Source organism: Sorex fumeus, unplaced genomic scaffold, assembly GCF_029834395.1.
Source record: "Sorex fumeus unplaced genomic scaffold, SorFum_2.1 ptg000125l, whole genome shotgun sequence".
In the NCBI taxonomy this organism is placed as follows: Eukaryota; Metazoa; Chordata; class Mammalia; order Eulipotyphla; family Soricidae; genus Sorex; species Sorex fumeus.
Genome location: NW_026606182.1, coordinates 3,621,134 through 3,634,726, shown reverse-complemented (window position 1 = coordinate 3,634,726; position 13,593 = coordinate 3,621,134). Strand labels below are relative to the sequence as shown.

Below are 13,593 nucleotides of genomic sequence, written 5' to 3'. Positions count from 1 at the left end.
TGTGCTCACAGTTTAATTTTTTTCTTAATTTTCTGTCAAATAAAACTTATAAAACTTTTCGGATTTTTTTTCTACGCAAACTCAATGTATTTTTCAGGTTATTGCATCCAGGTAAAATCCCACAAGTCATTGCTGATGGATGAAAAATTACTGCATCGAGAGAGAAGTCACATGTCAGACTGGGAAGCGTTTCTCCTGCTCTCCCAGAGCTCTTGAAAAATTACCTAGTGAGTAATTCCCCCAAAAGCTTGTATTTCTGCCCCTGTGCCAGGAATTTTGGAATTCCTGGTTTCAAAAAGAAGTGTCAATTTTTTAAGGTTTCAAGACTGCAATAAAAGTGTCTATAATAAACATCAGACCAAAATGCAGTGTAAAGTCAGGCCGAAGTCTTGGTACCGAAGCACAGATGCTTAATTAGACTTCCATACCATAGAGAACAAGGATGAAGAGTATTATTTGGTAAAACATTTTTACAACTACTCTCTGAATGTGATTATCTGGAATTCAGATGAAATGTTTTTGAGCTTAAAAGGTATTAAGCTGGTCGTGCCCTTGTTTGGAACCCTATTGAGATTTCAGCCATAACTGAAATGTGACAAACTTTTCTGAGAATAGAGTTCTGTGTGCATTGGCACTTTCTTTTTTCCCTACAGATTTTCTTTTGAATGACATTTTCTAAAATGGGCCTTGAAATTCTGAAAGTGTTTTTAAATTCCTTTAGGACCTGTGTTACATAACTCTCCCCTTGGACTAAAACCTTAAATCTGAACTACTGAACTTTTAAATAACAGGATTTAATCATAACAGTTTAACAGGAATGAGTAGGGAACAGGAATTACCATTTTTTTAACCAGATTTACTAAAACAGAAGATTGCCTTTTGCTCTAAGTTCTCCAGTAACGAATCCCATTGTGCACCAAGAAAGGATTCCTGCATTTGTTGCTCCAGCGGGCCCAGTAACGTCTCCATTGGAGACTTTGTTGTTACTGTGTCTGGCATATCGAATACTCTCGGTAGCTTGCCGGGCTCTCCGAGAGGGGCGGAGGCTGTATTTATTAATATTAATGAAATGTCACTTAGTTAACTGTCCTTTGAAAAGGGTTCAATTTTGTGCCAAAAGTGAGAACCATAGAGGAGTAATACAGATACAAGTACTCAGAACCTCCGAGCTTGATTATGTAAATCTGTTCAACAAGATCCTGCAAACACAGCAGTTAGTCCCCCCTGTATTTGCAACTTCCTTTCCGTGGTTTTAGTTACCCACAGCCAACCTCAGTCTGAAAATAATGTGTGTAGTAAGATATTTTGAGAGAGAGAAACCACAGTTATTTAGATTTATTAGAGTATAGTTCTCTTGGTCGCATTATTAGTTCTTAATTGGCATAGTCAGTCTCTTTCCATGTCAAACTTACAAATTAAATTTTGTTTTGATTTTTGGGGGTCATACCTGGCAGTGCTTCCTCCTGGTTCTGTGCTCAGGGATCACTCCTGGCTCTGTGCTCAGGGGACCATAGGTGGTGCCCGGGATTGAACCTGGCTGGCTTGCTTACAAGGCAAAAACACTCTCCCTCTAAACTCTCTCTGTAGTAAATTGTACTATAGGTATATGCATGAAAAAGCATTATGAATATGCAGTTTGGTTCTGTCTGCTGTGTTTGGAATCCAACTGGGGGTTTTGTAATTCACCCCCGTGGATAACGGGAGGGGAACTATTAAATATCAAGTATTATGAGTAATTGCTCGAGCGGGCCCAGTAACGTCTCCATTGGAGACTTTGTTGTTACTGTGTCTGGCATATCAAGTACGTCACCGGGAGCTTGCCAGGCCCTGCCGTGCGGGCGAGATACTCTCGGTAGCTTGCCGGGCTCTCCGAGAGGGGCGGAGGAATCGAACTCGGGTCGGTCATGTTGGCCGCTTATAAGGCAAACGCCCTACCCGCTGTGCTATCGCTCCACACCCACCACCTGGCCCCCTGGCGCCGTGTAATCCCATCAACGGCCAAGACTCAGAGACTATAAAATCCAGCTCCCGGAACCGCGCGGCCGCATTCACGGCTGCCCGACATCTTGTCAGGACATCTTTTATGACATCTGATTATCTCATTCCTACTTTGGACAAACTTGCAGGCTATCGAATCTAGCCTGCCCACAAGGCAGAGTCTCGCAAACTCCCCGTGGCGTACCAAATATGCCAAATACCAGTAACAATGATGGGTCTCATTCTCCTAAAGAGCCTTGAATATAATCTCAGGGTTAGGATGAAAGAGACGTTACTGGGGCCTGCTCGAGGCAATCGACGAACAACAGGATGATGAAATGAAATGAGTAATAATGCCAAATCAAATTAATTTTGCTTTAAGAAAAAACCCAAAGTACTTGTCTGATTCAGTCAACTGTTTTCAAATATTCACTGAATTTGTACCGGTATGGGTAGAGAGATGGAAAGCTATTTACAGGAACCGCCATAATTCTAATAGTAAACACCACCCAGTGTTTTTAAAAAGAGGTGCTCCCTTTTTGATAGATACATACACTGAGTGACGTATGTGCATGTGTGTCTATGTGTGTGTGATTCCAGGAACTGAACCCAAGTCCTCACATATGCAGGCATGCAGGCGCTATATTCCTGGCCCTCTGAATGACTTTTGATTACTATTATTTTAAAGCCAACCCACCTTCAAATGAAGACTTGCTACAGTTTATTTTTTCATACTACAAACACAGATTGAACACCTGCTTACTATATGCCAAACATTGCTCTAAGAAAATTGGTTATATTTCTGCACTCATCAAACTTATATCTAGTGATGAGCCTCCAAGTTTATTTAAAAAAAAAATTCACCAACTCTGATCTACGGAAATTATGTTACCCAACACCGGGAGCCTGGCAGGATGTACAGTTGTGTGTGTGTGTGTGTGTGTGTGTGTGTGTGTGTGTGTGTGTGTGTATTTAATCACAGGTGCAAGCTGTGGGATTAGCAAAATTATCACACTGAAACCTGCCAAGGATAGAGCAAATATTTCATGGCTGTGAACACTGCCTGGGCATACCCTTACCTCTGAGGCACCATTGATAGAAGAAACAGAAGCAGCTAGAGGAAAGCTTCTACCCTGTGTTGTTGCATGAGGGTTGAACAGCGGATCAGCAGTGCAGTGACGAAATTTGTAGGAATTGATATTTGGGTGAAAAATGCCAGCACTGTCAGTTGACTGACACATTGGAAATGCCCACCAAGACAGTGGATTTGACGGTGCATGTCAGCACCAGAGGCACTCACCGTATGTCGAAAGCTTGAATTCCTTAGTGGGAAGAGTCAGGTTGCTCAGGTTCTCACCATCCATCCACTTCTGGCCTAAATCCACGGTGTTTCAAACAGCACTGAGCTTCCACTGGTGTTAACTATGGCTTGTCTCTGTGTGCACTTGGCATGGCAGAAAAATCTCAAGGGGGAAATCACAGTTAATGCCCTCTGGCCTAAAAAAGCATCTACCCTGCTGCCAGGGAGATTCTGGGAGGATCTGACATTAAAAACCAATGCAGGAACGTTAATAGCACTGCAGATGTTGTCTACTTAGTTTTCAAAAAGCCCAAGAGTTACACTGGTCACTTTATTATTGATAACAATATTTTATATAATTATCTTGTTTGTTTGTTCTTGGGCCACCCCCAGCGATGCTCAGGAGTTACTCCTGGCTCTGCATTCAAGAATCTCTCCTGGTAGTGTTCTGGTGGGACTATATGGGATGCCGGGGGTTGAACCTGCACTCACCGCATGCAAGGCAAGCACCCTACCTATTGTACTATCACTCTGGCCCCTTATGAGAGCATTTTCAAAGAAGAAATACAGAAGTTTGATGTCTATGCCATTAAACCAGGCCACCCATCAGAAGCAGATTTTTTTTTTAACTTTTTGGGTCACACCCAGCGATGCACAGGGGTTCCTCCTGGCTCTGAACTCAGGAATTACTCCTGGTGGTGCACAAGGGGCCATAGGGGATGCTGGGAATCGAACCCAGGATGGCCGCACGCAAGGCAAATACTCTACCCGCTGTGCTATTGCTCCCGCAGCCCCTATTAGCAGATTTCTTCTTAACTGAGTTCCCAGACAGTTTCTAAGAAATTGGAGTGAATGGTGCTGCTTGAGCACTGAAACCAGAGAAGGAAAACCGAGCACCCACACCACGTCCCGGACCGTGGAAGAAGCATTTAGAATTGTTAAGATCTCACTCAGTGGGGCTGGAGCGATAGCGGGTAGGGCATTTGCCTTGCATGCGGCTAACCCAGGTTCAATTCCCAGCATCCCAGATGGTTCCCTGAGCACCACCAGGAGTAATTCCTGAGCATCACTGGGAGTGACCCCCCAAAAAAGGGAAAAAAAGGAACTCATTCAGTGATGATATTGATCTGTCTGGGTCTCAGGGTTAGAGAGATAGTACAGGGGTAAAGCAATGGCCTTGCATGCAACCAGATACCACCAGGATTAAGCCCTGAGCACGGCCCCATGTAGTCCAGCAACCAAAAGGAAAAACAGGAGGTGGGACTGAATATTTTATTTATCCACTACTACATATACTCCAGGAAATGTGTGTGTGTGTGTGCGCGCGCGCACGCGTGTGTGTGTGTATTTATGTTTAAAGGAGTTATTGCATTAAGTTCACTTAACAGTACCAAACATTTCCATGGAGGCCTGCGGATACGAATTTGAATTTGAAAGAATCAGAAAAAAAAAACTTTGACATTTTGACATGGGGAGATGGAAGATAGGAAAATAACTTTGTGAGATTCTTTCATTTATTTGTATATTTGTTTGAGTGGGCTGGAGCGATAGCACAGCGGTAGGGCATTTGCCTTGTGCGAAACTGGCTCGGCCAAGCCGGGTCGATTCCTCCACCCCTCTAGGAGAGCCTGGCAAGCTATCGAGTATATCTCGCCCGCACGGCAGAGCCTGGCAAGCTCCCCGTGACATATTCAATATGCCAAATACAGTAACAACAAGTCTCACGATGGAGACGTTACTAGGCCCGTTTGAGCAAATCGATGAACAACAGGAGGATCATGACCATGACCATGATTTGTCTGGGGAGCACATCCGACGGTGCTCAGGGGCCTGGTCTAATGGTACACTCCAACTGGCACTCAAGGGACCATGTAATGCAACCTTGGATGCAGCCTGGGCCCCCTCCCTACAAAGCAAGAGCTTCGACCCACTGAGCAGTCTCTCTGCCCACCCCCAAATGGGTGGTCTTTATATTGGGTGGCCAAAATATCCAGGTGAAAGTTAGAAGAGGGGAGATAAGGAGAGGGAACGATGAAACAGTCTCTACTATGTGGGAAAGAATGCAACGAGAAATGAATTAATCATGAGACATGGTTGTCTGACCAAATGGAATAGAAAATATAAATCTGAATATTAGACAAATGAAGACAGATCATTGAGTGTACTTAGCTCCGTTCGCGAAGGACATTATAAATAGTAATTGAAATTTTCAATCCAATGGCAACCAGCAAGTAGGAATCATTCTAGCCTTGGAGAACAGACGGGATGTTTCGCTTAGTCACAGAACTGAGCTTCCTTATTACCGAAAACAGCTGTTGGTGGAAGATAATTTTTATGGCTTTGTGCAGAAATGAAGGAGGTACGAATTGGGGAGTTCGCTTTGGAAGAGGTGATTGTTTCATTTGCCGGCATCCGGGCCCCGTTCTAGGGTTATTGAAATGAGGGAGAGGGAACATCGGCTAGACTGTGGAGAGGAAATGGGGTGAGTGGACGGTGTCTCGGAGGAGAGAGAAATTGAAAATGACTTTAACACCTGGGTTAGAGAAAAGAGAGGCAAGTGATGGCAGTCTCTTACAGGTAAATTTCCATCACAAGGAGTTCAAAGACATCGCTAAATTATTTAGTTATAATGGAATGTAAAATGGAACGCACTGCAAATCTCTAGGATCTGGAGCGGGGACAGCTGTGCCCAGTTTCTCTGTGGTGAACTGGCAAGGGAAAAGAGTTTCCAAACAGGCGTTCTACACACATCCCTACTTCTACTTCTCTTTTTCCTCTCCCTGGATATTTTCCCTGAGTTTTAATTCTGGTGGATAGCTCGGGTGGTTTTTATTTAGGTGATCTTGATATTTGGAGGAGGAGGAGAGGAAGCAGGAGAATCACGGCTGGATGGCAAGGCAGGGGGGGCTATAAGAAGCGCACTGACCACTCGGCTTTCCTCCAAGGGAAAAAACTCCTTCTCAAGGTGCTTTCCTTAGAGAGGGGAGTCACAGAAACCAGCTCCCTAGTCGCTGTAAGACATCTCTTCTGACTAACTGGCCAAGCCTTGCCTCGTTGGCTACCATCTTCCATACGGAACTCTTGGTTCTAGAACTTCCCCACTATTGACAGAACCTTCTGGGCTACCCTACATACCATGCGATTGCTGTGGGATCAAACATTGTGCTGCACGGGGCACCCCAGAGGGAGCAGGTGCAGTCTCCCCGCTACTCCAGATGGACTCCCGGTGACCAAGAGCTCCCACAAGCAAGGCCCAGGTATGAGGGTTTCAGGACTGAATCTCCAGGCCGCATGGCAGCAGAGGACCCGGGGTGTCCCTCCCTGGGTCCCCACCTGCCCAAAAGACTGGCTGTCACGCCCACAATTAGCCTTTGGATGCCATCTTAACGGACCAACAGCCCTGGCCCAGAGACAAGGCAGCAATTCTCAGAAGACACCACGGTGCCGGAGATCTCTCCAGGCCCCATAATGGGCCAATTTCACCAGGATACCCCAGAAGGAGCAGGTCTACCCCAGATGGAATCCCGGTGACCAAGAGCTTCCACAAGCAAGGCCCAGGTATGAGGGTTCCAGGACTGAATCTCCAGGCCGCATAGCGGCAGCAGACCCAGGCTGTCCCTCCAGGGGTCCCCGCCCGCCCTGTCACACCCACAATTTGCCTCCAGGTGCCATCTTAGTGCACCAACACCCCCGGCCCAGAGACTCCAAATTGAATCCCAAAATGGATTAATGCCATACAGAGATGTCTCTGGGACCCAACCATTTACAATCTAGAAATTCACATTGACAATCGCGGCCATGCAAGCTCTCATGATATACAAAATGAACAATGGAAAATAAATTATCTAGAGTCTGCCAAAAACAAAAAACAAAAAACGTTGTGCTGCAAAGTAGTTGTGATGCTTTTCTAATAAAAGTGCCAAGGTTATTACTCTGAACCTTGTACTACTAGAGTTGATGTGGAGTGACATTGGGTTGTTTTATCACCCGCAAGCTGGAACGCGGGGCTCACAGTGCAAACCGTGATTCCTGCTGAAATATTTGCACTGATGAATGTCAGGAAGTTGCGTTGTTAATTTTTAAAGTAAATGTAAAAAAAGGAAAATAATGACGACATGCTTGTATCACTCCAAATCTACCACTGCTGACATTATAGTGTGTCAGCTTCCAGTCTGTGTATGTGTTTCAGTTTGTATATACTTTTTGTTTCGTTTCAGAAAAAAATCATTTTAAAATATAATAATGTCTATTTTGAATATAATGTATTTAAAAATAATGCCATTCTTTTAAATAATCATAATTAATATTAGATAAAAATACATTCTAGTCATTTATAAATTAAAAAATGGATAACCAGAGAGAGTTTTTTTCTGTAAAAATGGATTTGTACTAGATATTGTTTTCTAGGAAAAGTTTTTCAGGTCTGTTTCTGGAAATAAGTCTCACTAGGTATTCCTAAAAAGTCCATTTATTTTATAATAACCCCAAACTGGAAATGATGCACTCTTTCAGACAATTCTGGCCTCACAAAAGAAGTCTCCAATGATCCCTCCTTCCAAAAATTTTTAAATAAGTGAAAAGAAGTAAACCGAATAAGAACATGTGAGCTGGTGGCAGTGATGGAGCTGGTGTTCCAGGAGAATGACCGGCATTAAGTGCTCAAGGAAGTTGTGGACTAAGGAAATGAGTTTGGGGGCTGGAGCGATAGCACAGCGGGGAGGGCGCTTGCCTTGCACGTGGCCAACGTGGGTTCAATTCCCAGCATCCCATATGGTCCCCTGAGCACCGCCAGGAGTAATTCCTGAATGCAGAGCCAGGAGTAAGCCCTGTGCATGGCAGGGTGTGACCCAAAAAGCAAAAAAAAAGGAAGGAAGGAAGGAAGGAAGGAAGGAAGGAAGGGAGGGGAGGGGAGGGGAGGGGAGGGCAGAGGAGGGGAGGGGAGGGGAGGGGAGGGGAGGGGAGGAGGGGAGGACAGAGGAGGGGAGGGGAGGGGGGGAGGGGAGGGGAGGGGAGGAGGGGAGGGGAGGGGAGGGGAGGAAGGGAGGGGAGGGGAGGGGAGAGGAGGGGGGGGAGGGGAGGAGAGGAGAGGAGAGGAGGGGAGGGGAGGGGATGAGGGGAGGGGAGGGGAGGGGAGGGGAGGGGAGGAGAGGAGAGGAGAGGGGAGGGGAGGGGAGGAGAGGAGAGGAGAGGAGAGGAGAGGAGAGGAGAGGAGAGGAAGAAAATGAGTTTGGAATTTTGCGTCTTGGGAAGAAAAACCGGGGGTTACTATGCTGAACCCAGATTCTTACAGAGGGCTGGAGTGGTCCTTGTCTGTCTGCTAAAAGAAAGTTCACTCAATAGGATTCCTACCAGTTAGATGGAGGAAACGGATTTGAAGTAGTATTTTTACTCTCCCAAAGATTGCAGGTATCTGAAAGGCCAGGCACATGATGTAGAGCAGCTGTGTATTTAAATTCTTAAATACGTAAAGAATGTATTCACTGTGCTGAGAGGGAAGTTGATGGCGCTCAATGCATATATTAGAAAAGAGAAAGATTTAAAAATCAACTTTCTACGTTTCCTTCTTTGGAAATTGAAAAAAATAAATAAATAAAAGGTCCAAATTAAGTCCAGATAACAAGAAAAGAAATGAGTTAGAGCAGAAAGAAAAGGAATGAGAAGCAGGAAAACAGGCAAACAAGGTGCTGGTTCTTTTACAAGATCAGTAGAATTGATAAGCCTCCAACAAGATTCAAAGAAAATGAGAACTCAAATGACTCATATCAGAAGTAAGAGAAGCTCACTCTAGACCCTTTGGCCATTCAAATAATAATCAAAATGAATACAAGGAACAGCTTTTGTACTCACAAATTTAATAACCTACATGAAATGGACTAATTCCTTGAAAGAGACAATCTGTCAAAACTCACAAAAAATAGAAACCGGCCATCTCAATGCTCCAGGTCATAACAGTATGGGACAGATAAGCAGGAATCTTCCAAGCAGGAAGCACCAGGCCTCACACACTCAGGTCCTGGGGCCCGTGCTGCTTGGATTCAAATCCTGAAAAAATTGGATGACCTTGGACACATCAGACTTCACGCTGCAATGTTGAATCGACAAAGTAAAAGTAAGTAAAAGGCAAATCGAATCTACAAAATGAGAAATTATTCTGTCCCTACTGTAGAGTTTCAGAAGTAAATGGGTTAATAGGTACCGTAAACTTGGGCTCTTCCTTGCTTAGTGATTGCTTGATTACAGCATCTCTAGATTTTTTTTTTCTGTCCAAGTTGTGATTTGTGGGGCTATTTCTTCTCCATTCTACTGCAGCAAGAAGGAAAGGGGTTGGGGGTGATACTCCCTGGCTTCACGTTCCTCACCCAGATCATTGCAAAACTGTGTCTTCCAGCATCTGTTTTCTTGGCTAATGTGGGGAGGGTTGGGTCACACCAGGTGATGCTCAAAGGACTATTCCTGGCTCTGTGCTCATCTCCTGGGAGACGTAAGTTGTGCTGGGAGTAGAACCAGAAGCAGCTGGCCTTTACCAACAGCTTTACCTCCTGTTCTCTCTCTCCTCACGTGACGGCATTTCTATTTCGTCACCCTGTCCTACCTGTTTTTATTTCTATTCACACATCTGAGGCTGGAGCTGGGGGCAACCGTGTCCACCCACTTCCTCTTGCTCCTGTATTAATAACAATAAGAAATCTCAGTGTCTTCGTGGAGGTGGAAAGAAATGTTTTAGCTCTGGTTTCTTCACCTTCTCTCTGTTTCCCTGTTATATTGCTTTTGTAAATTTTTTATTAGTTTAAAGTTTTATAAAGAGAAAAGTGTCTCATTAGATAGTCAGATGATGTGTTGCGGTTTTACTCTGCACTCGGGACCCAGGAGTCGGGCACAGAACGGTTACACCTTCTTTCATCACGCACTCATTTCTCCCAGTCTCTTTAACAGAACATTTAATGGTTTGTGGGTTTTAAATTGACCATTATTCTTAAGAACAAATGGCAACGTCTCAGAATTTGTATGCTGTTGTTAGCAAAATGCTAGAATAAAACTATCTTAAGTGCCCTGGTTTTAGATCGTCTGGCGCTGAAGTTTGTCTTCTCGTTAAATCTACCTATTTCCAATTTAACATTTAAAATTGTCAGTTTCTGTTTTCTTGTTCTTTACTCTTGAATCTTTTTTGCCTTACAAAAATAATAATTGGGGCTGGAGCGATAGCACAGTGGGTAGGATGTTTTCCTTGCATGCAGCCGACCCAATTTCGATTCCCAGCATCCCATATGGTCCCCCAAGCACGACCAGGAGTAATTCGTCAGTGCATGAACCAGGAGTAACCCCTGTGCAATGCCGGATGTGACCCAAAAAGCACAATAATAATAATAATAATAATAATAATAATAATAATGGGGCTGGAGTGATAGCACAGCAGGTAGGGCATTTGCCTTGCATGCAGCCAACCTGGGTTCAATTCCCAGCATCCCATATGGTCCCCTGAGCACCTCCAGAAGTAATTCCTGAGTGCACGAGCCAGGAGTCACCCCTGAGCATCGCCAGGTGTGACCCACCCCCAAGAAAAAAAACCCATATTCCAACTACTCGCCATTCACCTGTGGACCATTTCTCAGAAGTCCCCCTTGGCTCCCTTGGTGACCGTCAGGCTGCACTCTGAGAATTGCACAGCTGGAGGGAGCCTGAACCCTCCATCCATGACTTGTGGGTGTGAGCCAACCCCTTGTCCCAAGGCAGACAATGGTGAGGAAGGATCCTGGCCCCTAGCCCCCAGTAGGATCAGCCGATGCCTACCCTGGGCCTTAGTTCACTTCACTTTCTTCCTCAGTCCAGCATAGTCCCTCCATTTCACCGGATCCACCCTTTAATAATTCTCCCACACTCAAGTCTGAGTTTTACGATCTGTTTCTTGGGGAACCCAACCCACAACAAGGGCTTTTCCGCTAGCTATGACATATAGGACAATAGGGCAGGGAGATGGCTCAAAGGACTGGAATACGTGCTGTATATGGCGGAACCCCGAGTTGAATGAACAGCACCATACAGTGCCCCCAAGAGCTGCTGGGAGAAACTCCTGAGCACCATGCCTGAGTTGGCCCTGAGTACCACCAGGTATTGAGTCCCAGAGAAAATAAAGTATAGGATAGGACCGGAGTGATAGTACCGCAGGTATCACCATTTGCCTTGCACCAGCTTACCTGTGTTCGATCCCCGGCATCCCTGAGCACTGCCAGTGGTAATTTCTGAGCGCAGAGCCAGGAGTAACCCCTGAGCATCGCTGGGTGTGACCCCAAAAGCCAAATATATATATATATGTATATATATATATATGTATATATATATATATATCACGATCACGATCAGGATCATCCTGCTGTTCGTTGATTGCCTCAAGCAGGCACCAGTAACGTCTCCTTCGCCCTAGCCCTGAGATTTTAAAAAGTGCCACATTTGAGGCTCTTTCAGGGTCAGGAGAATGAGACCCATCATTGTTACTGGTATTTGGCGTATTGGGTACACCACGGAGAGTTTGCCAGACTCTGCCGTGTGGGCAGGTTACATTTGGTAGCCTGCCAGGTTGTCCAAAGTAAGAACGAGATAACAAGATGTCTTATTATAAAACCCAGCTTCCGGGAGCTGGGATTTTATAGTCTCTGGGTCTTGGCCGTTGATGGAATTACGGCACCAGGAGGCAGTTGGTGGGTGTGACCACTGCCTACTGGAAGATGGAGGATCTGGGTGGAGGATCTGGGGCTGAGATCTCCAAGCCTGCTAGGATCGGAGCTGAGCATCCTCCACCCAAATATGTATATATATATATATACACACACACACATATGTGTGTGTTTGTGTATACATATATATGACAATCTTAGTAACTATATGTAAATAAAATTTATTCAGCAATTGGGATAACATGTATGTAATCATTGATGAATCTGGATGAAAAGTTTATGTGAGAATTCTTTTTCTAATCCTGCCACTTTTCTAGAAGTTTGAGACATAGAGTGAAACTTCAAAATTTAGTGTATCTATTATTTAATGAGGCTTCAGTGTAATTATGCTCTAGAATGTGAAATGGTTGAGGTTCCAGACTTACGATTCTATAAAAGTTGAAGGAGACTTTCATCTCTTATCAATTCTCCATCAATCTGGTGAATATTTTCTGTGATGGATACATGTGGTTATTTTTTTAGGATAACCACATGTATGTTAAGTAAATTAACATGTTTGTTAAATAAATTGCTTCATTTACTACATGACTCCTGGACACTACCAGTACATAGTCATGGTGACTTTTAAAAAATTTTTCTTTTACTTTTATAAAGTTGTTCATAATTTATTATGTTCGATATTCCAACACCAATCCCACCACGATTATATCTCCCGATCACCATTATTTCAAATTTTCCCACCACCACCCAAGCCTGACTACAAGGCAGATCCTCTTAACTTATCCTAAATAATTTATTTTGTATTGCTTGTTATGAATAACCCACTAAAAATGACACAAAAAAGTTTCCTTGGAGGAAAGTGAGTGAACACTGTTGTATCTCACCCTGGAGCCATTAAGCCCTTGTATAAGAGATTACTCACATGTTGTTCCAGGTTGAGCCTTAAGTTGCTCAATTTTTTTTTAATTGAGATCAGTTGTCTTCTAATGCTTTATTTATTTAGTTAGTTAGTTATTTAGTTATTGCTTTTTGGGTCACACCCGGCGATGCACAGGGGTTACTCCTAGCTCATGCACTCCGGAATTACTCCTGGCGGTGCACAGGGGCCCTAATGGGATGCTGGGAATCGAACCCGGGTCAGCCGCGTGCAAGGCAAACGCCCTACCCACTGTGCTATTGCTCCAGGCCCGAGATCAGTCGTCTTCTACTTTACATCCCATCAACTGTGGTGCGCTACTCTTGGTAAATCAGTGGCAGAGAATATAAGATATTGCCACGCACGCCAAAAATTCTAAAATTTTAAATAGGGTGATAGAGCTGGAGTTAAATTTTTAACTGGATAGAGACTTTGGGGTCCGGAGGCCTCTCTGGAGCTTGTCGCTCTCTTCTGAGAATCATTTGTGAGTCTCTGGATCATGGACATTAATGAGTTCATATGGCACCAGTCACATGGGCGTGACTGCCAGACTCCCGGAAGAACAGGGCGGGAGTGAGGGTGTCGCCCATTCCCGACTCTCACTGTGGAGGCTAAGTAAGTGGATCAGTCTGGGAATTGAGGCTAAGTGCATCAGTTTGGGAATTTGTGCTATCTATGGAACATTTTAATTCCAAAAGATGGTTTGCATGTCAGTTTATCTCATTTTAGAA

The 13,593-nt window shown here is 44.5% G+C and overlaps 1 pseudogene; it reads left to right on the top strand.

The window, feature by feature from the left end:
* The first annotated feature begins 2,955 nt into the window (after nucleotides 1-2,955).
* Nucleotides 2,956-3,625, top strand: LOC130044825 (hydroxysteroid dehydrogenase-like protein 2; annotated as a pseudogene).
* Nucleotides 3,626-13,593: the final 9,968 nt, after the last annotated feature.